At 42.6% G+C, this 26229-nt stretch overlaps 1 protein-coding gene across 6 annotated transcripts in view; it reads right to left on the reverse strand.

Moving 5' to 3' along the window:
- The window catches only part of MECOM (MDS1 and EVI1 complex locus), a 343256-nt gene that overhangs the window by 52048 nt on the left and 264979 nt on the right, over positions 1 to 26229 (reverse strand). The window lies entirely within an intron of this gene.

Below are 26229 nucleotides of genomic sequence, written 5' to 3' on the forward strand. Positions count from 1 at the left end.
CATTGAACTGTTATTTCAGATAATAGCTATTGTTCGAGGCGGGGAGGGAGAGGGGGGGGAACCCCGCACGCAATGGTGGTAGGTAGGACAGGAAAAAAAAATCCTTTGTCAATAACCTCGAAAAACCTGGTGGGAGATTCCCGTAGCGCCCGGGCCTGAGAACCGCCCGGTTTGCCGGACCAGTGATTTCCTGCCCGCCCATTCTGGGAGCTTTTTTTCCTCTCTCTTTTCTTTTTTTCTTCTTTTTTTTTTTTTTTTTTTTTTTTTTTTTAATTTAGCCATAAATTGGACCGGCTCGAGCTATGAGCTGTTCTATTTTCTTCCTGTCAGGATGAGGGATTTGTTTTATGATGCATTGTGTATTAAATACAAGTAATCTGGGAAACTGATTGCTCGAGCCCATATGCCTGATCAGAGCCCCCGATAGGAGCAGGAGCCCCCCCCCTCCCCTCCTTCCCCCTCCTAGCTTTGCCACAAAAGGAGGAAACGCCGGTGGATAAACAAAAGGGCCTCCCGGTACCGGTGAAGCGGGGCCGGTCGGCACCGGGACTCCCCCCCGCTACGGCGCGTTCCGCAGCCGCTAGGTGGCGCTCGCCGACGGGAATTCGCCTTCACGCACGGGTTCCGGCGGCTCGGTTGTACTCAGCCGGGCGGAGGGGAGCGGGGTTCGGGAAGGAGGAGGAAGGCACATGCCCCCGAACCAGAGGGTTCGTGGCAGGGCAGCTCGGGAGGCGTGGGGGGCGAGCGTCGTCTCGCCGCCGGTCGTGTAAGGGGACGTTAGAGCTCCGCGTATTTACATATATTTTCCTTCTTTCAAGCAAGAAACTTTTAACCATATCTGTAGCCTTTTCTCTCTCCCCTTGGAGGGTTTGGTAGGGGCTTCAAAAGGCCCAAATATTTCCACAGGGTCCCTTTTGCAATTGTTTATTTAAAATAAGTCGCTATATTAGTGGCGGCAGTAAGGAGTTAGTACTCGAGTCTGCTAGTAATTCCCACCAGGCTGTAAACTGATGCCTCTTTTAAGCCTTAAACTTCATGGTCGTCCCAGAAGTAAAAGTTCTCATAATGGAGACCCTATGGGCATCGTGCATTCCAGCACATCATTAAAGCAAAGCAAAGCAGCTCAGCCAAAGCCAGATGAAATAACTGCACTGTCCACTTTTAATGGGCTTCCTGTGGACAAACGCTGCAGAGGACCATGGTGAAAAATCAGACAAGTCGCTGGTGATTTTTTAAAATACCAGAAATGTTCATATCAGGCTTTATATTATCCTTACATTTATAGAGCAAGCCACCTCATAACCGCATTTTTAAGTGGGATTTAATGTTATATTTCTCAAGGTGACTAAACACAGTATTGAGCATCCTGACTGACACTGAAGTGAGCGTTTAAAACACTGGGCAAGTGTATTGTGCAGGAACGGAGAAAGGAAAAGCAAAGCAAAACAAACACGTAGAAAACAACAGCCCTCCAACATATCCAGGCGCTCCAGGACAGACCTGGTAAAGGGCAACAAGCAGGAAAGGCAACACAATTTCTTGCTAATTCCTCCCACCCTGCGCTTGGATAGCAATTTAAAAATAAATAGTAGAATCAAGCAAAACTGTAAGTGCTGCTGCTTGTTTAAGGGGACGAGCTGGACCTCTTCCAGTCCTTGCGTAAAGGAGCCTTGGTGAGCACTGCAGTGCTGTCACGGCTCCCTGTGCTGGTGCCCTGTCCCAGCCACCCATCCTGCCCTCACACGCTGCTGGGCTTATCCTTCCTGGCCAAACGGCAGGTTTTGAGTACGGGAGAGGAGATAAAAATTAAAGGTAAAAAATGTAAATAAAAAATTTCCCTTGGTCTGGAAATGGGCCCAACTGAAAGCATGTTAATCTCCACCTCAGTAATTTGGTTCTTCTGGAGAAGACAGAAGCCCTGCTGCTGTGCCCTGCACTTCATAAATCACGTCTTTATGTGGACAAGGTCAGGGCACCTAACAGCTCAGACATGGGCCTTTGCAGTGGCTCGGAGGGCTCCGGCATGTTTATTCTCTCACACAGATCTCCGAGGAGCAGTCCAGCACGCTTCTAATTACTTTTGATTATTTTCATTTGCTCGGGTCAGGCTGGTTTTGCCGGCGCTGCTGGAGGGTGGGTTTCCTCTCCCCAGCCAGGCTGTGGGGTGTGGAGGGATCAGTGCTCTGTTTCACCCAGCACCCCCTTCCCCAGGGCAGTGCACAGCTCTGGGGACCCCTGGGACTTACTCTGCTGGTGGAGAGGGTCCCCTTTCAGCAGCTGCAGGGTGCAAAGCCCAAATCCTTCAGCTGCAAGCAAGGACACCCATCCGAGCTGTCCCCTGCCTATAGCCAGGGGCATTTACCAGTCTGAAATAAGGAGTGTTCAAAAAACCACACACCCCCTGCTGAAAACAGTGACTGCCTTCAGGGAATCAAAATAAACGATCCCATAAGCATTGCAAAAAAAAGTTAGTGTTGCATGTGCAGGTGATAAAAAAGTTGGAGGACCTCTGTGACTCCTGTGGGAAAAGCGCTCTGCTGGGGGAACTGCAGAGCACAGGCAGTCCCCAGCCCTGCACAGGGGCAGCAGATGTTTAGGTCTGCTTTCCTCCTACGGCTGCATGAACCCCCGCTGGCACAGTGCTTTATTGCTGGGATAAATAAATACATACAGCGAATGCACAGTGCTTGTGCAGAGCAGATGCACTGCAGGCACGTGCAAGTGGTGCCCCAGCACTGGTAGGGCCTGGGTGTGGGTGAAGCTGTCCCCGTGAGTGCTGCTGCCTGCCTGCATCCTCTCTTACGGTCTGGAGCAACTGTGATGCTGCTACTGGCAGAAGCCAAACCATTACTCATGTACTGAGCAGAAGGACTCCACTTTTTCTCTCCTGTTAAAATCTGTGCTCTAAACCAGCACATTCCTTCTTACCCCAATCTGAATTTGACAGCCCAGACCTGCTTTCTCATCCCCCATTATCCTGGTGTATCCATTATCCCAGCAGACCCATTGCCCTCATGTCCTGCCCAGCTCTCATGCATGCAAGCCTGGTGGTGTGCCAAGCACCAGAGCAAGCACCCACATGCGAGTGTCTCTCTGAAGGTATGGGCACCATCATGGCTGACTGATGAGAGAAAACTTCTGAGCAGAGGCTGCCTGGTGGGAAGAAGTATCCTGGCAAGCACCAAGCCATGCTGCTGGGGTTCAAGCCTGAATTTTTGTGTACCTCGGTCATTATTGCATACCAGCAGAAGGAAAATCACAGCTGACTCAGCTTCCCCATCTATAAGGAAGGTGCAAAAATGGGTCAGCGACTGGTATCCAGCTGCCTGGATGACTTTGCTCATGTCTTGAAAAGCAAAGCTTGGAAACCCTGTAGAGAACGCTCTTCCTCTCAGCAGGAAGAGAGGTTATAACGCTTTACTGCAAATAAACCATGTCCCTCACAGCCAATCCCCAAATTTGTTCCTGAGGGATGCAGTGGTGCTTGTCCACCCCCAACTGTGAACACACTCCTTCCAACAGGAGAAAACCTCAGTTTCCTCCTCCAAATCTTCCCCCAGGTTTCCCTGCCAAGGAGTGTGCTCTGGCGCTGGATGCTGAAGGACCGTTTGCTGGTTTCCTTCGTAGTGTTCATTACTTCCATTACAGAAGAGCCTGGAAGCCTACAAATCCAGCCCGGGCCTTTCTTGTGATCACGGTTACTGCACCCACAGGGCGAGACAGTCCTTGCCACATGAGTTTGGCACAAGTGTGTGCTAAGTTAAAAGTTGGGTTAGAAACCCGTGTTAGCTAGCTTGTTTCAACACCTACTAGAGACAGTGCAATTTAAGGCAGCGGCTGACTGATGTAGGTGCTGGTTTCTTGTCCACCCAGAAGCTGTGTGTTTTCCTGTGCTTTACCTTTCTCACGTTTGAAAGAAAGCCAAAATTCTGGATAATCTGGGAAACTCCACTGGTGAAGCCCTTATTCTGCATCTCCCACCATCTGCAGGGCAGCCTGGAAGGGCTCTTCTCTCTTAACCACTCAAAGACATTGAGCATGGCCCTCTAAAACCTACCAACATAACCAAAAAAAAGACTGATTTGGGATTTTCATTCTCTTTCATTCATCATTGCTGAAATACAACTGAATAAATCTGTATCAGGTTTGTATCCGCTCATGCTCCCCACAGTTTTCTCATTCAGAGATCAACCAGTGGTACCCTGCAGAGTGAGGTGGGGTGGTCAGAGGATCCCACCTGATGTAGCTGCTGCTTTTCTGCCCAGAAAAACAACCTTTTGCAGAAGCTGCTCTAAAAATGGAAGAACTCTAAAAAACAGTCCCTGAGAAGGCACCATACCTAGGAGGTGGGAAGCACAGTAAAGGATTTTGCAGACTTCCTTTGTATGTACATGCCTGAGAATTCAACAGGGACCCATTAACTCTTCACTTCTTCCAAATTTTTAATTTTTAAGCCTTCTCATTTGCTGAAGTCTGAGGGCCTGCTTTGGAAGACTTTTTCCAGCCCCAGAACCCCTGCTGGGGTCAGGGAAAGCCCGCAGGAAGGGTTTGTGGCAGCAAGACCTGGGGCACCATTTGAGTCTTGGCACTACCCAGAATGTGACAACAGAACCTGCAAACCAAGAGTACAGAAAAGAAAATACCAAAGCAAGGAAAATGCCAGGCCAAAAGGGGTTGGAAGGGTTAAGCAACAGAACTTTACACTACACAGATTAATGTGATGCATAACAGGTAATTCTATTTTAATAATCAATTTTAAGAGTGACTGGCTATTTTCAAAGCATTCCTATTGTAGCCAAAGTTTTAACTAGGCGTACAGGAGTGGACGTAAACACCTGCGGACTTTATAAGAGTAAGAAGCAATTTATCACCCAATAAAAAGTCAAACACTCATTTTAAAATTTTCAGGTTTGCATTTGCTTTTAAATGTACATGTGTGGATGGTTCTAGGGGAGGTTCAGAAAAGGCGGATACACATCCTACATGCAGACAGCCAACAGGAGAAGAAAAACCTGCCTGAAAGTGTCAATGTTATAGTTTCATTCCATCTATGTTTTGTATTAGACCCATTGTGATCATCGACCAGAGTTGTCTAAAACTTGAACTAAACAGGCATTAAGTCAGCTGGCATATGAAATTACTGCAATCCGATTTTCAGATAAACCACAAACCTTGATGAACTAACATTGTTCCAGCTGAATTAACTCATCATCCCTAGGAGGAGAAGGTTGCAGAGGAAAACAAGGGCTCTAATAGCAACAATTAATCCTCCTCCTATTGCAAGGCACTTGCCTATGAGTGGAGAGATACCCTGCTAAAGCGAAGGTAAGGATCCACACTGCCTCAGAAACATCACTGCCCTGCCAAACCCTAGCATTAGGTATTATTTACATGTGGGTAGAAGAGAGGTATTTTTGTTTGTTATGGGCTTGTTAAGAAACTCTAAGTAGGTTAAAATCCCTGTCAACAGTTTGAGTCATGCTTGGTAGATAAATCTGAGGACTGGAATTCAGGAATGCTAATTTATGCAGTTGGTGGAGGAACACGCATGGTTGGTCCTTATCCTGTACTCTGGTAATCTCCCTGGGATTAAATCATAAAGTATTCGGACCATAGGTGACATGTAAGTGGGTCAGATTCCCCACCATCAGTGGGCAGAGCAACATGTGTGCACCCACCCTGGGTGTGCAAACCAGGGTCTCAACCAGTAAATGCTTAACTAGCCCTGGGTGCGCACAGCAGCACACCTGGACATATATTTGAAGTGCTGCTCCACATAAATTAGTCACACATGGGTAAAGGTTCCTGATTAAGTTTGAAAATTCTTACTCTGAGAGCTACCTGCTTTACACTAAAGAGATTTTGCACAACAAGGAAGTTTTACTCACTGGGAAAATCTCTAGGGCAGGGGGCAAAATGTATTTGATACAGGTGTCAATATAAACCTGTCCTATAACCCATTGATCACAATGCGTTATTAATGAAATAGCTGTGAACATCAGCATATCCTTGTGGCAGATTTCTTTCCTAAATGAGTTGAACATTTTCCAATTTCAAAGAAAGTGCTGCTACCTATAAACTTGGAGATTAAGGGCTTTTTCCCCTAAGACTCAGATCCCTTGGGGCACTTCTGTTCTGGCATGCATCCCTTATTTGCTGAAGAAATTTCAAACTTGGTAATTTAGCACCATACTGATAAAACAAAAGGGGGGAAAAAAAAGGCAGTTGAGCATGTGTGCATGTGAAGGAGGAGGGAGGTAAGTGGTACAGCTCCAGGCATTTTTTTCCTGTAGCTTTTTTATCCACAAGTCATGCTGCAGATTTTGTGTGAGATTCATAGAGAAAACATTCCCAAGATACAATACATTAAGATGCATATCAGTCCACGAATTCAGTTTTGTAGATGCAAAATGGCCTGCAGAATTTGAAGGAAGATGAAGACTGGTTTATAACCATTTTTCCATATAATTTATTTAAGCCTAAGATGTTGGGCTAAATTTGCCACTAGCAGAATTATGAGTATTAGTATTATTAGTATTACAGCAGCACCTAGAGGCTCCAGTTGAAAGTAGGGCTCTTTGTAGGCAGAAAAATAATAAATAATAGTCTCTGCCCTGAAAAGCTTACAGTTGGCATGGACCGGGTAAAAAGTGTGCTGGATGGGAAGATCATAATTTTGTTTTGACAGATGGAATATAGATATTTGCTCATGGAGAAAATTGGTGGTGGGCTGGGAAGGAACCTCATGCAGTATTTTCCCATAACTTTCATTCACTGAGAAGTTGCTTTTTACTTCTTTCCTTTGACTTCAATGAACAGAAACTCCTATCTGCCCACGGATGTTTAAGTCTTCTCATGCATAAATAGGGGGAGTCTGCCTGGTCTCTGCCAGTTAAAACAGCTCTGTGTGCTTTAATATGGCTCATCTGTAGCAGATATTGTACTTTATCCTCTTTTTTTAGCTAGAAAAATATTTTAGGATTTGGAAATGGACAGTTGATGCTTTGGAACAGATCTTCAAACATAAGCACATTGTGCTGATTGGTAGCATAAATGAAAGCTCCTCCTATAGAAGCAGTTTTGGGGAGGATACAAAAAACCCTGCCTTCAACTTTTGTGGGAGAAATGTGAAACTAAGCTTGTGATGTAGAGTCTTGTTGCTAGGAGTCACCTAGCAATCATGCAAGCACTGAACATGAGATGGATCACGATCCCCACCAGACAGAGTGTGGGAGAGAGTGCCGCAACCACAACACTGGCCCCTGCTAAACCTTATTAAGTGACTGCAAAAAGCAGTCAGGCATGGCTCAAGATAGGTTACAATTTTTTGGGTCCATAGAAGCAAAATGAGGTAATGTGTTAAGAATAGATATCCTTACACCATGAAGAATTTTGGAGAGTCTATGACTTGTATAGCTGAGAATCCAGTATAGTAAATATGGTACTTAAGATAATTCCTTTGCCATTATAAAATTCTTCCCTTTGCATCCTTCAGGCCAGATTTTCACATGGGCAAAGCAGGAGATTTGCTTACGTTAAGGGAGCTACTGTAGGATGTATTGCCTTAGAAAGGTGGCAATCTCTGTTGGCTTTTCAAGGAGTTATAGTAAGATTGGAGCCTGGGAAGGTGGTCACATATTCACCAGGGAAGCACCAGCAGCTCAAAATGCTGAAGACTGCATTGACAGAAGACAGCTGGCTACCTGTGAGCTGAACTGGTGTCCAAAAGTATTGATCAAGCCCAGACAGCTATTTCCACTTGAAATTACTGTGTAGTCAGTCCCAGGATTGAACAGAATGCTCAGACCAGACTTGGGCTGCCCCAGGACTGTAGGAACTGATTCATCTCTAGATGAAAGCCAGTCCTAAATCCCCCTGCTGCCTTCAGCTCCAGGACCATGCTGGCACTTGTTATGCTGGAGCACATCAGGGCTGCAGCCCTGGACATGGTCTGGACCAAACCAAAGTATGGTGTCTCTGGGAACCTGCAGGACCACAGGATATGACAGAAATTTGTGCATCCTGTCATTTTAATGTTATACTTGTGACACCTCCGGAAATAAACTGAAGGTAGACGCTCTCCTGCCAGGCACCGTGAGCAATAGCTTAAACCAGTCATGTATTGCACAAAGAAAATCTGTGAATTTGGACAATAAAGTACAAATATATGTCACAATATGAATGACCACAATTTTCCCTAGTGCTTGTGGTATATTTAACAATGCTATAAAGATGAAAGTGGGAGTTGCAAGTGCTCATTAGCACTTCAGAATTACTTAATTTTTATTTAGTTCTCTAAGTTAATTCATTAATAGTGTCTCAAACAGAAAATAGTTGTGGGTTGTTGTGAACCAGGAAATACTTCTACAGAAAGAAGAAACTGAATTGTCTTGAATGATTTACAAAATGTGAGGGTTTCATTCCAAAATATCATTTATATGCCCATAAATCTACTTAGCAAATCTAATCCAGAAAAGGAAAATGAACATTATCAATCCATGAATTAAGATGGGAAGTAATTCTGCAGCAGTTTCAGACTGTGCTTTCCCATGTATGACAAGTAACTGATCTGAACACTTCCTACATATTTGCATTTACCTGATTTTAGCAGGCAAAATGTGGGAATAAAGAACTCCATGATGATCATGGAGAAAGCTAAGATAATGACAGCCATTCACCACGCTAAGAGTTAAGCATGTCCTTCCCCATTAGTACGTCTGCTGATGGCAAAGAGGGAGGAATGTCAATACCAGGTGCAAAGACTGACCAGAAATCCAAAAACTCCAATAAAACCTTGTTCTTTTTTGATAGAGTACAGCTCCACCAGTTTAAGAGGTACGAAAAGAACAAGATATAAATGTTCTTAAAGATAACAAAGACTTTGTTTTCCTGATTTCTAAGCAGCCACATGAAGGTTTTGGTCACCACAGATGATGTTCCAGGTGATTCATTGCAACTCCTGTCAGTAGCTAAGTGTCCAGCAGACACATCTGAAGTGCAGTGACCTTGGCTTGTGTGAGTGAGGCTAATAGTAAAAGCAAATGGATGTTAAAATGAAAGGTGTATATTTTTAGAAGAGTTTGCAGCATTTGGACTCCAGCTTTGGATAGCTTAAGTGTATTTTGTAAGCTAAAAATCTGTTCTTTGGTTTCAGTTTGTTGATTAAATATACTTGTTACCAAGACCTCCAAGCAGGAAAAAAAATTGAAAAGAAACTTTAAGATATTATCAGCTTCAGCTGCAGCACTGAAAAAGTAATGTGTAGTAGCTCTTCAGATCTCAAGTTATTTCTACTGACTGCTATATAATCAGCATGTTAAATTTGGGCATCTCTTCAGGCACAGTTATTTGTGTGATATATATAGATCAATACTTATTGATTTTATAATTTTGATTCATCTCTATGCAGTGATTCAGTTTCACATCATCTTATTTATCAAGCTCTTCTCTGTACCTTTGCTTTCAAACTTCCCAGTGCTTCCAGGCCACTTGAGCAGCGTCCCACCACAATCACCCCCTTTGGCCCCTGCACGCAATTTCTGTGGGCACATGCTTGGTTGTGTCAGAAGGAGTTGAGTGTGCAAAGAACTGCCACAGGATACCCAGGGTTGTTAATACATGAGGATAAAGTTCATAAACCTCCTTCATTAAAGCCATAATTCTACTGCTCCATTTTTCCAAGGAGGCTTTGCCACTGCAAGGGACTGAGTGCAGACAATGCAGCTGGGTATTTCTCACCCAGTGGCCATACCCTCAAATTTCTCTCTGTGCTGGCTTATGAAGATACGGGATGGACAAAATTTTGTGCTGAATATTGAAATTTGTTCTTTTTACCCTTGGAGATTTTCAGGACCAATGCTGACACGTGAAGACATTCCCCGCTGCAGCTGCTCCAGCATACAGCAACAGAATGAGTAGCTGGCACGAAAAGACCAACAGTGACTGATTAAGAACGACCTGCTTGATATACTAGAGGAAACCAATGCCATTGCTACTGCTGGCAAGCACATCAGGGAAATCCTGTTAACTTCACTGGATTGAATATATGCAAATGACAGTGGATTAGAGTGTGTTAGTGAAGCTGCCTTTCCCACTGAGCTCACACCAGTTTGCATCAGAATAAATTGTGCCTGGATGCACTAGAGATGCCCCAAATAGACTAAATAGTGATTTAACAATTCAGTTCTGCCTCAAGCTCCAGCTAGATGGGGCAAACCTGGTCTCTACAGATGTGCCTGTTGCTGGCGTGCTGCATTACTGCTAGCAGCCCTTACACAGCACCAGTGCGGGCAGCGGTAACAGGATGTGGAGCAAAAGTGGTTAAAAACCATCAGCTGAAATTGATGTGATGAATGAATTTAAGGCAAACAGGAAAACTTCTTTATGTTGAAAATGCCCAACAAAAAGAACTGAACTCTGTTCCGATGCAACGATTTCAAAATGTTTTTACAGAAGGTGCCAAAGGGAGCTAGGATGTACTGCATCCATGAAATGGAAGTCATTAGGGTGAATGCCTTCTGGAAGGAAAACAAAAAGGGTTGATGAAGGCTAAACAATGTTTCAGGGGGACTCACACACCACAGCAAGACAGAAGGCCTAGGCTAATTACAAAATAAGACTGATCACCATGCAAAAATAAATGACTCCATAAATAGCTTTAGATATCATGTTAAAAGCACCTTTAGGAACAAAAAGATGCTATGCTAAAACCAAGAGATCTAAAGAGCTGTTATTACACATCCATTACATTTTCTGAGCTGTCTCATGTACTTTTTGAAGTTCTGTATACATGATACAGCAAGGCAAAACAGTTTATGCACCATAAGAAATTTGAAACAATGTTTAATGTTCAAAAGAAAAAGTTAACAAAACCACACTTCAGTAGCTTTTTTATTTCTCTATTTTATGACCTTTCAAGAACTTAGAGTAAAAGGAAACAAGAAGGAAGGATACGCAACCATACACACTCCTCCTTGCTTTTTTCTACATTGCTGATCAGAGCCCAAGACAGAAATCATGATTAAAAAATTGCCTTTTTTAATATCTAAATAGGAGCAGCTGAAACACTGATAGTACAATGTGTTTTGGGATGGAAAGCATTTGTTCCTCTTGCACCTACCAACAGTCATATGCTACATGATTTTCCAATTTTTCTCCCTGAAATTACAGAAGGCCATCAGATCTTCACAACTGTTTGGAACAGTTTTTCTCCTGTTTCTGCTTTTTCTAAAACCAAAATCAGCTACAAATATGACTCCCAAGAACTATTTCTGCAAGCATCAGCCAATAAAGATTTTCTGTCTGTTCCTTCTAAAAATCCTTGGTCATATCATTACAGAACTCTCAATGAATGTATTGGTGATTCTGATATGCAGTGATCCCCACAAGCTTCTATCCTGCAGAATGCTAAAATGATTGTGGTGCAGCTGCCATGGGGCACCGATGCTAAAGTGTGCACATATACACAAAATCCACTTTCCAACCTATCCACTTCAAATTCAAACAGGAGCTATACATCAATTCATGTTGGGAAGGGAAAAAAGCAATATATGAGAGCTGTTCATTTCCCTTGGAAGGAGAAGGTAACAATAAAAAAGAAGAGTAAACATGATGTGAAATTTAAAGCATAGTGTAGTTCACTAATATACTGGATAAATGAATAAAAAATTGACATCTGAGTGGCATAAGCTACATCAAAGCTAGCATCTTATCAAATCATTAGATGGAAACAGGTGCTTAAATTGTCATGTTCCTACTGTAAAAATATTCTGCAGTTGTACATCTATGCTACTGGTGAATAGAAGGTTTGGTAGAAAGTAAGGAATTCTTTCTGCTGATTTCAGGAGGAAAATGCAAGAGAAATTGCAAGTATATAAGCAATGCTTTATAAAATGTATCTCACAAAATGTCTTGAATGAATAATCATTGAACTTTAAAAAATCCTAGTATTTTCTGTAGCCACAACGACTACATTTAAATACATTTTGAACATTACTTAATGTGGTGTTATGAAGCCTGTTGTTACTCTCAATTAACAGTTTTCTTCTTTAGAAGAGAAGTTTCAATGGCATGTCTTCAACTGTAATCCTGTAGATTTAATATTTATAATTCAGAGGTAAATCTAAGCAAATCTGAAGGGTTTTAGGTGCTGGATTATGTATCTGCAATCCAAGTTCCTGTGGTCAGATTCATTCATGCATTGTATAGTTTCACTGAACATTTCAGTGCTTTTTTACTTGGGACAAATTTGCACTTGGATGGATTTATTCCTGGCATGAATTTTAATGCCAGAATAAAAATCAGATACAACTACTTAGAGCGGCACCCCTTCACTAAAATAAAATGTGCGGGGAAAAAAGATAGGTGAGTGGTTGGGTGGTAACCTGTTGGTGTTTTGAAGGGTGATATCCATGGAGGATAGATCTATGGCATCTCCTGAGCTAATATTATGTCTTGCAGTTTCCCTCTCCTATATTTGAAGTGAAAGGTATGATGGCAAAAGTAGTGACAGAGAAAAAGTCCTGCTTCTTCAGGAGCTAATTCATAAACCTCAGTGGTCTTCCACTCGTTTCACTGAAAAAATATTCCAAACACTTTCACCATTAAACTCTATAGGGAGCTCACATCCTTCATGACTGAACAGGCAAACAGCCTAGAGATGGAGCCCACAGCCAGTGAAGTGAGGACCACCACCTCCAGCTGGGAAATCACTGGCTGTGTAATGTAGTTGGTTACTGCATGAGCTTTCAGGTGAATGTGGAGTTAACATCTGAGTCTCTCAGAAATGATATTTAATGACCCTCCAACCCTTTGAAACTTCCCAAATCTGAAAGAACACCTCTGGTACATGTTACCATCATGCTGGTTCAACACTGACCCAGGGAAAGTGTCACCTCCTGAATCACAGGGGATGCTTCCAGTAACATCAATATTTTCCCAGGAGGTCCCCCAGCCAAAGCTTGCCTTGGCCCAGCCCTGCTTGGAATATCTTCTAGAGCTGTAGCACAAGGTGGTATGGCTGGAGACCAAGTCAAGGCATTATTTTATTTTGTTTTGGTTAGCAGAGTTGATATTTGGTCAAAGGCTCCTAGCTGTGAAATGACGAGGAGCTGCCAATTTCTAAGCTAAACGTTGTACATTCATATCCTGCTACCGCTAAATCCATTATGATTAGCCAGGAGTGAACTTAGAAGGTTCAGAAATAAGGTTTAGATAAACATCCCCAAATTTTGGATGCTTATCTGAGCCTGACCCAAACCCCCTGAGTATGCAGAATTGAGCTGGAAATCTGGCAAGAATGTTAATTTCCACACTTTTCATTTCTCTCTTGAAGGCTATATTTGCAGTTTAAGAAATTTCCTTTAATTGGAATTAGCATAATACATTATTTCCCTATGGTGAGAACAGCTTTTCTGTAGTTATTCTGCCTGTTTGGATTCCATCCAAGGAAGTACAAAAGGGGATGAAAGTGAACACAAAATTCCAACATAAATAAGTGAACCAAACTCTTTAAACCCCACAAATGTGTAGATTCTGCTTAAGACTTCCCCCAAAATAAATGATTTGGTCCAGTCCTGAAATGATGCCCTTCAGTTTTAATGGTGCCTCTGTACAAATGCCAGCTGTACCATTCTCACATACATTTGGAAATAATTAATGCTTTGGAGCATTTGTGCCCCTTCTTTTCTAGGCCATATCACTGCTTCAGATAACATCTTATTTGTTTAATTTTTTTAATTATCAACACCTGCAAAAATACTGTGCCAAGTTATGTCAAATCTTTGGGGAGATTTGAGTTACAATCAGTGGGTATATGATCCTCCAAAATTTAAGGGTTATGAGACACCAGCTCCATTCATATACTAAATTATGTGATATCTTCTATGCAAATGAAATATTTAAGCGACCAACGGAGCCTTTGGATGAGGGAAACTTTACGCCAAAGTTGCACGTGTGAGCCCCAACCTACCATGAAAAGACCCAACCTATGCAGGTGTAAATCTAGCCGCTAGACCTGACCTTGCTGCAGACCTCGGATTCAGCTGGGACAAAGATGATAAAATGGAAACCCTGCAAATACCCAAAGTGATATTCTTTTCAAATTAGCCTCTCTGTAAATCACCTTGTGATATGAGGTGCATTCAGAAGGACATAAGTGACTTCAAACATTTCCAGACATGGGCTGGGAAGGTCATGTTAGCACCCAGCTGCTAGCCCTTCCTCCTGCCTCTCTTCTCAAGCACTCACAGCTCCCAGGTAGTGAGCTAATTATAGCAGCAGTTTGTGTGTGCGCGCATGTATAAGCTCAGCACGTACATATATCCATGCACATCCATGAACCTGAATGTTTGCTCACATTTAATAATGGGTAAAATAAACAAAAATTAGTATTGACAGAAATGCCTGTTACCTAATGCTCACAGGGAAGAAAAGCAAAGTCAAGTGCTATTCCATAAACACTACACTTGGTACTCAAAAATAATCCCTTTCAAGCTCAAATCCAGGACATCGTACCTACACCGCCAGCTTGGGCGCTGAAACAGAAAACCAGCCTGGTGTTTTCCAGCTCCCTGCTCCTTATCAGGGGGAGATCTGGGCAAGCTGCCGGGCAGCCTCAAAGGGCTGTGCCACTCCTCCCTGCCAGACGAGACAGGGCTGTGCTGCCTGCTGCTTGGGAAAGATGAAAATGCCATCCAGCCCAAACACAAAGGGCAAGATGATATCTCGCTGCTGGTGTGGTGAAGTCATATACTAGGAAAAATATATTTAGCTGTTTCTGGGTAGAGTCCCCATGAGGCTGCAGAGCTGGTCTGACACTGACATCGCCTTGTTTGCCTGTCCCAGAGCACCATGGGCCACCGGCCAGCCCCTCCCTTCAAAACACAACAAATCTGGGGGCAATGGCCACAACCAGTCGTGCTCTCCCATGGAGTTCTCCCAGCCAAGCAGCTACTCTTTTGTTTAGAACAGAGGGGTGTTTGGGGGAGCTGCAGGGCACAGCATGGCCCTTTAAGCCCTCACAGCAGCAGACCACTACACTGGTATATATTGTACTTAGTCAACAAAGCTACTTAAGTCTGATTGTGTCCAATTATTTTCTTCATGTAGAAGGAAGGGCTGCGTTCAGGAAAGAGGGCAAGAGTGGGAAGAGGGCAGACCCCACAGCAGGGCCTTAAGGCTCACTTCTGGGAGGGGAGCTGGGATGGCACTGCCCTTGTGGTCCTACACTTACAGCATTTCCTGGCACCTCCTCCAGGTCTGCTTCTCTCTCCCTCATATTTTACTTATACTTGTATATAGTACTTATATGTCATATACTGGGAGAGTGAAGTTTTGCCAGCTTCTCATTTAGAAAATAATTTCTAAAATTAAGTACTCTGACAAGAGTTTAAACATTAGAGTAAAACCTGCTTCTCTGAAGCCTTCCACATTCAGGCGTAGGACTGGGTTTGCTGTTGGCTGATGGCATTTCACTGCAGTTAGTATAGCAATAAACTGCTGTAAACTCAGTGTGGCCATGGTCATCAACTCCACATGGAGCTGGCATCCTGTTCTCTAGGAGCCCAGACTTAGAAACATAAACTGCCATATTTATATTTTTCTTTGACAGATTTGGGTTGAAACATCTTTTCAGAGCACCACTCAAGAGAAGACCAGCTGATTCATTGAAGATTTTGCTTTTCTGGATACTTCATGTCTGGATGTGTATTTGGAAGAACAGGACATGAAGCATAAGTCAATATTCAGACCTCTTTCATTGCTTCAGGAAAGGGAATTCCATCACATACTTTTTTCTCCATAAAGCTGTGTCACAGGGACAAGCCCACTAGTAGACATGAAATAGAGAGAGACAGACACATGGAAGAGGATTTGTGGCACAGAGTCAATGTGGCGGCAAAAGTGAAGGCTGTGTTTTGATGCTAAATTCCAAGGGGAAAACTGAGGGGTGATGTGTGGAATACGGCACTTTTAAGAAAGAAAAAATGAAGGGCATTTCAGAAGAATGCAGTATAAAAATTGAGTTGTGAACTTTGGTAAATTTTGATTCTGAGATATCTTTACCTAAAACTGAAGGCAGCTGTCAATGATAGGAATGAACTACTAAGGGATGTCTGGTAAATCTCTGGAAGTAGAGGAGGTACATCTAGCATATTGGAAATGTCAGAGTTTGACTGAAGAAGACAACCAGAATCATACAGAGAGATCCACTGTAAAGTCATCATAAACAAATACACCAAGTGCAGAGAAGAGGCATAAAATAGTCCCATCGTGAAATCCTGACCCCACTGAGGGAACAGAAAGCCCCTGATTGCCTTTAGATAGAGAGAGCAATAGTTCAAGTGTTTGTTTAGCAATCGGAGAAGGAACATTACCTCGTATACAGCCCACACTGCTTTGCGATAAACATGTTATAAAACACATATTTGCATAGAACTCGTGTTGCTTACAATGGGAAAATGATGGGGCAGGGTGGGGTTTTTTTATACTCCACAAAAGAACACAGGCTGGAGAATGGTGGCAGTTCTGCTTTCCTGTCTCAACATCCTGAATTTTGAGGTCTCTTCTGCAGTCTCTCATGTTACCATAATTTTATAGTTGGACTCATCAGTTGGCACTAGCCAGTGTCACCAAACTTAATAGCACGATAAAACAAACAACCTGGGAGAGTTTGTCACCACAGCAGTGTACTTTATAAGGCACAAGTCTAAATAAATACGTAACTCTTCACACCCTTTCAAAAGTGCTGGAACAGGAACACACTGAACCAAAAGCGCTGATTTATATCTAAAGCAACATTGACTCCAAAGTAAGAGTGAAAATGTAAGTTAGATGGCTAGTGGGTGCTACAAAGAGTTATTGCTCTTGTCATTTTGCACCTTAAGAGTGCTGTGAGGGGTGGATGAGAGCAGAGGACAAGACTAGATAGGAAACAGACACCTTGAATGCATGGACTGGAAACAAAGAACAGTCAAAGCTCATCCTATCTGATTGAAAATACAGTTTAAATTCACAATTTGCAGAATAGATCAAGGTGAAGGGTGGTAAGGTTGTGACTCAGAAGCATCTCTCTACTTTCCTGGTAAGATATGAACCCCTTCCACAAATACACTAGGGAGCACCAGCTCTGTGTACAACATCTGAATGGCTACACAGGACTGCACAGTTGCTTTCAAGGACCCACTGAATTTAGGTGTGTTAACATACAGAAAGTTACACATCCACACTGACTATAGGGAAATGTCAGCAAATGGTTTGAGATCTTATCTTCTGTATATTTGAGATCTTCTGTATTTGAGATCTTCTCCCTGCTTAGGCTGGGACAGCAGAGAGAATTACTTCTGGGCAGCCCTCTTGGGCCTAGCAAGCTGAGTTTTAATAAAAATTGTATATGAACAGGCTGTCCACATGATTTCTGTTCATATACAGAAGTAACAGTGCCAGTAGATATACTGTGATTTACTTTGTGAGACTCACATGAAAAATAATTAGGCATTGCACTGTAAACCCTCATTTCCCAAATCTAGGCACCAAACCAAAGCACCCATATGTTTAAAGGACTTTGGTTCTATTCTTAATGTCGAAATGGTAAACCAAAGAGGTAATTTCAATAGGAAATTAGTATAGTTAAGTTGCATGAGATTCACTCTGATGTACTCTAAATGATGTGTGAAATGATGATTTCCAACACAGCATGTAGCAGAGAGGTTGTTTGGAATGACATTTGTTGTGGCACCAGTGGCCACTACGAAGATGAATTTATATATACACTTAGAGCACCTGCCTGTGGAGGTGTTGCAGATAAGTTCTGCATGAGCAGATGACAACAGAAATTTTCCAAGCAGTTACAAACTGAATTTATGCTCCAAAATAGCAATGAAAAGGTTTTCTCCACTGCTTTCATTAAATATATGCAGCCAAACTGTCAGCTCTTGTTATTAAACATTACAGGATGATTTCTTCAGCAAGTAACTATCCTTCAGCAAATGAGCCACATTGCTGTGGTTACTTGAAGCTTGTTTAACTTTTAGTTTTGCAGGTTTTGCAGAACTTCTCTTTGCTATGTGATTGTGAATGGTGACATTTATAAATGAATATAATGTTTGAAATTGTATTCAGACCTACTTAAGCACAAACATCTACACAAACAAAGCTCTGATACTCAGAGATTAGCAGAATACTGATAGAAAGATAACATGAAGGCTGAGTAAGGAGCAGTGATAGATTTGCCCACTTTTCTTTCAGCTTTGTTAAGGAATCCTTCCCGATGAAGTCACTTCTTTACCCTGCAAATATTTAGCTCCAATTTTACAGCTGTGTGTTTTTATATAAACACAACAACAGCATCCTCGTCAGTCCTAGAGACTGATGCCCCCTCCCCTGAGGACAGTGGTCATAGTCAGAGATCTTCTCCTGGAGATCCATCTGTTGCTCTGCCACCAGATCTCAGGATTGGGACCTTTGTTTTCTGTGGGGGTTTGTTCTTCTCTGGGCTACTGTGTGGAGTGTATAAAATTCTTATCCCCCTAAGTGAGAGAGGGTGCACTTTTTGCAGTGCATTTCCTCCTTACCTGCAGACTAACCACTGTCTATTGATGACCTGGGACCTGCTCGGGCTCTTTGAGAGATCAGGGCAGGAGGATCAGGGTAAACTCTCCTAGCGTCTCTGTGAGGCTAGCTCACTGCTTATCTGGAGCCCTAGGAAGTCAGTTCAGAAAGCTAATTTGGTAGGAAACTATTGACTCTTTTTAAGTTTGGGTCTTGGCAGTTCCTCTGCCCAAGTTGGCTTCTTGCACAGTGGGGCAAGTGGCCTTCCAAGAGCAAGCTCTGCCTGGGGACCAGCGGGGCAACAGAGTAGCACCTTGCCTTACAGACCCATCCATGCACTCATCCCATTTCCAGTACAATACAGCTGCCCAGCCCTCTGCCTCCTCGCCTGGCTCCGAATGCCTTCCTATGACTGCTCACATGAGTTTGGCCCCTTGTGGTTCCAAATCTTACTTTGCCTGGTGCAAACTGCCTTTGCAGGTGAGGGAGACATGAGGCCAGGTTTCCCGATGGACATGGTCCTGGTATTGCCCCCAAATCCAATCAAACCTTTGCCAAATTATCAGCGTATCTTCTGCTATGCTTTCTTTCCCTCTCATACATCCCAGATGTGCCTACCACCCTCCTGCCTAAATATTTTGGGGAGTTTTCCAGCCTGTCATAATGACCAGGACACCACCAGGATGTTTTCCACGAAACTCTTCACCATTTTCCAAAACCTGAGAAGATGCACTGAGTGGAAACAGAATGTTTAGCGTTATGCTTAGACAGCCCTCCTAAAACAACTATGGTGGCTGGCAGTCCATGCTTCCCAGTAGGTTTTGTTCAGTGAGAGCAGTTTTCACTAGTGCACCTCAAGTGGTTTCACAAACACCCAGCAGTGGCCTTTATGCTAAAACCAGTTGTGTCCAAAGACCCTGCTGAGTTTAGCTGATATACAAACCAAAAAGCAAGCAAGTTTAACTTCCAGAGTGCTTTCTTTGCTTTTAGATGCTTTTTTTCTTTACTGTTTTTCCATTGTCTGGCATTTACAATATACCCGCAGAGGTAGAAAGGCTTATATTTACCTCACTTTCCTATCAAAACTACTTTAAACTTAAGGCACAATGTTGTTTCCATTTGGAAAATTTTTTTTGTACAAGCCATTTACAAGGCCTTTACAAGCCATGGTATGCCAAGACCTCTCTCATTTCCAATTTACTGCAACGGAGTCTAACTGGCATGAAGAAGGGAGGAGTTTTACTATCCCACCCAAACGGCAGCTGGAGGACACAGCCACTGCTATGTACGGGCAACAAAGCTGCAGATAGAGAGAGGAAAAGCCTGGAAAGTGGTGGAGGCAGCAAACCAGTCTGCAAAGAGGACCAAAACTGAAACCATTTGCTACACTCCAGAAGCCATCTTGCTGGGGGACACAGCCAGCCTGGTTTCTGCCGAGGCGAATTGGGAGCTACTGACAATTTCTTCAAACTGTTTGGGTGGGATTGATGGCAGAATGAACAAGTATACTCATTAAGTCCTAAATACACCTGAAACAATATATAGAAACATGTATATATGTATAAATAATGGTGTAAATCTCTTCAAACTTTGGTACAATTTATTTCTTAGCTGTTACCACTGTCACTGCTGCTGGTTCCATCATCTGACACAAAAATGATCTTCTATTGTAGAGCTGCTCAGGAGAGGCTTGGTGTCAGCTTTGCAGCAAGAAATCATCATCTAATGGCATCAACATGGGCTGAAAGCCAGAATTTGCTGCCATTTACTGACCTGATGTGGTTTCTCATCCTGTGAATATCCCACTCTGCCAAGCAGTGTCAAACATATAGGGGCATTTTGGGAAAGTGGAGAGTATTCAGGTACTCAGTCCAGATGGTCCTTGGAAAATGAAAGAATTAATACCGCTTGGAAGGAGCTTAAACAAAAAGATAATGCCACAAAGGGGAGAATGAAAGAGGAATAGGAGGTGGGGGCTTTAGAAGGGGCAGGAGAAAGGCCAAGGAGGGCACATGGAGCAAACAGGGCTTCCCCAGGGCTGGGACAAGCTCAGGGCTACTCCTGGCTGCACTCAACAGTTTCACAAGCACCTTGGCACAATATACGAGTGTAATATAAACCTTCACTTCTTGAGATTAGCAATGGATGGGAAATAATGTTATCGTTCCCCATAACACTTCAGAAGCCCTTCAGGAAAAGTCCCCAGAATTCCCACACACTTTAAATGAAGGAGAGATTTTCCCCTGGTGTCTATCCTCCTTTCCTAGGAGATCTTACGTCCTGCATGCATCTTGCCTTCTTAGTCCTTGCCTAGCCATGCAAGAGCTCAGCCTTTTGCCCAATAGTTTCACTCTCTAGAGATGCTGCTACTTTTTTCTCTGTTTCTTGCTCTCTCCTCTGCTGAAATCAGCAGATCTGTGATTTTCCTGCTGGGTCAAAACCCAATCTCCTTCCTCACAGGGGCTCAGTTTAACTACACATTACCATGCCCGACGGTGACTGTTAGTACCACACAGTTCCGTTAGTTATCAAGGGCTAAAGTTGCACTTCGAACATTCATCAATCAGTAGGAAAAAATACGCATCAAATAAAAACTCCCAGCAAACTCCAACACCTTAGGGCTTTTTCCTTTTACAAGTGACATTTTCTTCCACTGAAAACAGAACTACTTGCGCAGGTGGTTTTTAAACACAAACAGCTGCTCCATGGAAATACAGTTGGGGAAAATAACTCAGAAGAAAAGCTAAAAACGAAGCTGTGGGTGTGGAGCAAGAATCTATACTGCCCCGATTCCCAGGGAAATATAGGAAGGGAAGAGAAACCTCAGATATAAACAGTCAGTGGAATTTCCATTGCACTGGTCCCAGTGAATATACTGGTTTTAGGGGAAGAAAAATGGGATCAAGGGACCAGAAAAAGTCAGTCAGTATTGCGAGGGAAAGCATGGCTGAGGGGTACAGCTCATAAAAAGCCGCTTCATCTTTCAGTGTCAGAGCAATGCCAGGGTGTATGTTAAACTGTGTTATCAGTGAGGAAAGCAGAGCAAAGCTGGGATAAACAGCACTAGACAGCTAGGGGTTTGTGGTCATGATTTACTCCTGCCTTTCCAGATAGTTCCTCCTTTCTTTTTCCTTTGTTTCAATCTATCCATCTTTTAAAGTGTCCTATAGGAAGTAACTGTTTTTTAGCACTGTCGTCGTCACTTTAATTGGCAATACAACATTCTTTGGCTATATAGTATTTAAAAAAAAAGCCTAAGTTATCACACAATATCACAGTATGCCAGAGATTGGAAGGGACCTCGAAAGATCATCTAGTCCAATCCCCCTGCCAGAGCAGGAACACCTAGATAATGTTACACAGGAATGTGTCCAGGCGGGTTTTGAATGTCTCCAGGGAAGGAGACTCCACAACCTCCCTGGGCAGCCTGTTCCAGTGTTCCGTCACCCTCACTGAGAAGAAGTTTCTTCTCAAGTTTAAGTGGAACCTCTTGTGTTCCAGTTTGTACCCATTACCCCTTGTCCTATCATTGTTTGCCACTGAGTAGAGCCTGGCTCCATCCTCGTGACACTCCCCATTTATATATTTATAGACACTAATAAGGTCACCCCTCAGTCTCCTCTTCTCTAAACTATAGAGACCCAGCTCCCTCAGTCTTTCCTCATAAGGGAGATGCTCCACTCCCTTAATCATCTTTGTTGCCCTGCGCTGGACTCTCTCCAGCAGCTCCCTGTCCTTCTTGAACTGAGGGGCCCAGAACTGGACACAATAGTCCAGATGCGGTCTCACCAGGGCAGAGTAGAGGGGAAGGAGGACCTCTCTCGACCTACTAACCACCACCCTTCTAATACACCCCAGGATGCCATTGGCCTTCTTAGCCACAAGGGCACAGTGTTGGCTCATGGTCATCCTGTCGTCCACTAGGACCCCCAGGTCCCTCTCCCCTACACTGCTCTCTAACAGGTCGTTTCCCAACCTATACTGGAACCTGGGGTTGTTCCTGCCCAGATGCAGGACTCTACACTTTCCCTTCTTATATTTCATCAAGTTATTCCCTGCCCAACTCTCCAGCCTGTCCAGGTCTCGCTGGATGGCAGCACAGCCTTCTGGCGTGTCAGCCACTCCTCCCAGCTTAGTGTCATCAGCAAACTTGCTGATAGTACACTCAATTCCCTCATCTAAATCATTGATGAATATATTAAATAATACCGGTCCCAGTACTGACCCTTGAGGCACTCCACTAGTTACAGGCCTCCAACTAGACTCAGCCCCATAGACTACAAAGTTGTTGTATTGTGGCCAGACTGTGAGGTGAACTAGTCACGATCACAGATGAATACTGCTGAATACTGTTCTTTCATTTTTCCACCACTTCGACCTGCAATGTCTCTGAATCCCTTCATTGCCTCTTTCTTCCGTGTATCCCCTCAAGCAAAAACTGCCATCTTCACTTTCAGGACACTTTGTGCTTTAGCACATAGTGTGTGCCATCTGTGCATAGAAACACAGTGTCAAGTCCTCTTCCAGTAACAGTCAAGGTAACTCTTGAAATGCTGCATTTTCTTCAGCCCTGCCCTCTAGATAGAAGAGACTCTCCCTGCAAACACTCCCAGCTCTCCTTTAAATTCCGCTTTGAATTCATAACAATTAATCTCATGGTATACCACAGCTGTTGTCAAGATGACAAGTCTTGGTTTCCTCCTCTCTTATATGCACTCATTAATGTTCTCTTTGACGAAAAGGTCCTAAAGCAAGAGCCATCTCTGTGCCCTTTATTCTCCACCCATCACACAGGTCTCCTGGTTCTGCCATCCTAGTGATGAAGCCCTCAAATAATTTTGACTAAAGACTGAAAAAAAAAAAAAAATTAATCGATCATTTGCACACATAGGAAGGTTACAATCTCTGCAAATATGAGTGGGCCCAGTGCCATGTTCCTATCTGAGCAAGTGTAATGCTCTTGCAATAAGAATCCCAGAGTAATACCCATTAGTTTTCCTGGGGCTGACAGTGTATAAAATATTTCATGTACAGATATGAAGATAGAGTCTTCACCTTGAGAACTGCATTCCAAGAAAATGCCATGAGCAGAGAAGAGGTACAATGAAAGGCAATCTGATGCTGGTGAAGGCACATGTGTAACTTACTAGTCTACCATTATTTTTCCTCATTCTTTACACTCCTATTGTGTTAATGTTCTTTGGAAGCGTGGACTTTGCAACAGGATGAGCTCTTTTATCAAATCAAATCAAATCAGATCAGTAGCATCCTAACATGGGAATGACCAAGTGCCAGATAGCCCTGGAAGGTGCGCAGTCCTTGTAGCAGACAAATCAATAGAAAAAATTTAAACATTCAGGAACACAGAATAATCAATTGCAATATTAACCTGCTGGTAAAATGATTAAAGTTTGGCATTACACATATTTTCAAATGTACTGACACTTCATTCTCATAAAGGCCAGCTCAGTTATGTTTGATTTGTATTCATATCCTATAATGTGAATATATTTGCTCAAAATTGCTTAGTAGTAAATCACCATCACAGAAATAAGCTTATATTTATTTTTAGTATTCATGAATTGCATGGTATTGGACCACCATATATTTAAAACCTCTGAAGAAATCCAACCGTAACTTTTGAAAGTAACACCTTTATATATCATTATGGACATTGTTTCCTTAACAGTTAATCACACATGCTCTAATCATGTGACTTTTACCTTAAGCGAGAAAAATGAATGACTCTTTAGCTTGAAATAAAAAGCCCTCTACTTGACCTTTCAATGTGGAAAACCACATCAGGCTGGGTGCTGAGGGTCCTGAGCACCCTCAGCCATGCGCCGAGGACCCCTGACTTCCACCGAAGCTGACAGAAGTGAAGGCATTCAACAACTTTCTGGATCAAGTCCGTAATCACTAAAAGCTCTCTTTAGAGTGATATAAATATGGACAGTCACTTCACAGATTTAGTCCAGCATTAGGGTTACTTTAAAAACAAAGCTGTCGGAGAAAATGTTGGATCTATGATATGACTTTGAACCCAGGTCACTAAAATCTTTCCCAATGCAGCATCTTCTTTGGGATTCTTAAGAAAGCTAAACCTGCAAAGACAAATATTATGGCAACAAAAATAAATGCGTGAGTTTTTAACCTTTTCAGGGAAAGTAATTCCTTTATTGGCTGCAGCTAAAACTTCCTACCTTTCTTTCCCTTTTTGTTGTATCTGTGAGTAATTTCTTCAGTCACTTTGTTTATAAGAAGTGAAGTTATTCGTAATCATGCCTTAAGAGTATGTACACAAACTGGACATCCTAATAGAGCACTATGTATTAAATTCCTGATTGTTTGACATAAATTCTCTCTCTTTCTTTTACTCAGACAGGAAGCTTCCCATTTATTTACGAATAGGTTAAGACCCTGGTCATGTTCCTAACCATGTTCCTAAGTGCTAACATATATTAAGTAAATTTAGAGCCTCTTCTGCATAGGAAACAAATTAAACTGGTTAAACACGGAGAAAGACTAAATGTAATCTATCTTTTGTCATGTTTATGATATTGGAACGCATCTTATATGAATGTTCCAATTTGGCTGTTACAACAGATGGGTTGCTTATGATAAACCACAACTACAGACAGAGAATGTGATAATATAAATCATAAAGAAGATAAATAATGAAAATCTTTGAAATAACATTGGTTAAATATTTAGACATTTGGTTTCTAAGCTTGCTTGCACATATGAAATAGTATTCTCTACTGATGGAAAAAAATGCTCTCAACAATAATCATATTGGGCCAACTAATAAGGTCTACAGGACTCATCTGCATTTACAGACCTCTTTGGATTTTTATAAAATTTGTGTACATAAGGAAAATACTTGCTTTCAGGGGAACAGTCTGATATGGAAACCTGCATAAAAAGTAAGAAAACCCATGACTGAGCTATTCTTCCTTAGGTCAGGGCACACTGGAATGCTGTTGTTTTCTCCTCTGTACTTGTGTAAAAAGCACAAGCCTAGGCAAAAAGTGAAGTCTTGTCTTTATCCTTCCAAATTTGTAGCTGTCCTAGCTGAGGCAGGTACCAAAGCTCAAAATTATTACCAGGCAGAACTTCAATTTTCCAGCACACAAAAGTCCTAGAAACCTGATTTCTACCAGTAACTTCAGAAGGAAGAGTAGTGTGCAAATCCGATGAGGGAGACTCAAAACCAAGCTTACAACTGCACCAAAGTAAGTAATCCACTTCTCACAGATTTTATTTTCACTGAAAGCTTTACACATTTCAAAGGTAGGCATTGAGTGCACTCTCTCCTTAGACAGAGATTACACTTCTTAAATGCAACCATTATCATCCTCACTTAGGTGTTTATAGGAAAATGGGCAAATAGCCCCCAAGAGATGCTTGTCTTTTTAAAGTGACGATCAATTTAAACTGCTGAACAATAGATGGCTAATGTAGGGTAGATGTCTAAGGATGTCATTTTATGTGGCTAAAGATGGAGAAGTTTAATTACTGTCTTGGTGTTTCATTTTTAAATACCTCTTGTGTATTTTGCTCAGTGAAGGCCCAGGAGAACAAAGCTTGAGCATTCAGCAGTTAAACCAAAAGTCATTTACGTACTGGGTTAGAAAATGGAACTAAACCTCTGCCTCCTGAAATAAAAAGGATACCTGCCCT

The sequence above is a fragment of the Pezoporus occidentalis genome, unplaced genomic scaffold (genome assembly GCF_034315485.1).
Source record: "Pezoporus occidentalis ecotype Australia unplaced genomic scaffold, CSIRO_AGI_Poc_V1 ctg8, whole genome shotgun sequence".
NCBI classification, from domain to species: Eukaryota; Metazoa; Chordata; class Aves; order Psittaciformes; family Psittacidae; genus Pezoporus; species Pezoporus occidentalis.